Source organism: Octopus bimaculoides, chromosome 6, assembly GCF_001194135.2.
Source record: "Octopus bimaculoides isolate UCB-OBI-ISO-001 chromosome 6, ASM119413v2, whole genome shotgun sequence".
NCBI lineage: Eukaryota > Metazoa > Mollusca > Cephalopoda > Octopoda > Octopodidae > Octopus > Octopus bimaculoides.
This window is the reverse complement of record NC_068986.1, coordinates 85033077-85033969: the sequence shown is the minus strand read 5'-3', so window position 1 is coordinate 85033969 and position 893 is coordinate 85033077. Positions and strand designations below refer to the sequence as shown.

The following is an 893-nucleotide window of genomic DNA, read 5'->3' as shown; positions in this document are numbered from 1 at the left end:
TTGGTGAAGAATGGAGTTTGATTTAGCAACCCTCATTTGCACCTCCTGCCGCGAGGTAGGTTCATCTGGGACTCTCGATAGGAAGAGGTCCAGCTTTGATTTAAAAACTCCTACATCTACTTTGTGCAGATTCCTCAGGCTCTTTGGGAGAATATTAAAAAGCTGTGGGCCCCTGTATATATCTATATAAATATAGATATACCGGAGTAAGCACATGAAATGTGCAACAAGGTGGAAAAAAGAGTACTCAAATACCAGAGGTAGAGTAATATGCTTTATTTAAAAGCAGTTATATTTCTGCTGCTTTTAAATAAATATAGATATATACAAAATATCAATATATAAATAACATATGAATTCAAATGCATGTGAATATATATATTATCAAAATAATATATCCAGTCAAGCACATGTCTATATTAAATGCTAATGGATTAAAGATAATTAATAAATCAGTTAATTAATAAATGAAATAAAATAAAGTTAAATAAATAAATAAAATAAAAATAAGAATAAAGTATAAAAATAAAGAATAAAGATAAAGATTAAATAATAGCTAAGTAATTGTGTAAATATAATTAAATAAATAACATAGGAGAAATATAAATTAATATCGATATATATACACAACCATAGATATGTGAAGCATATGCCTACATCGGTGTCAATTTTATTTGGTAGTATAGGAGTTAAGCATATAAAGACAAAGAATATGTCTGAAAACTAAGTAGGAGTAAAACTAAAATCATCAAAATCAAATGCATAGTAGTAATGATAGGGAAGAGGGATAATAATATGTATGTGTGCGTGTGTGTGTGTGTGAATGTATATATATACATATATATATACATTCATATATACACCCTCGTGTTTGTGTGTGTGTGTGTGTGTGT

At 28.3% G+C, this 893-nt stretch overlaps 1 long non-coding RNA gene across 1 annotated transcript in view; it reads right to left on the bottom strand.

Moving 5' to 3' along the window:
• The window catches only part of LOC128248048 (uncharacterized), a 16335-nt gene that overhangs the window by 12986 nt on the left and 2456 nt on the right, over nucleotides 1-893 (bottom strand). The gene's annotated exons all lie outside the window — the stretch shown is intronic.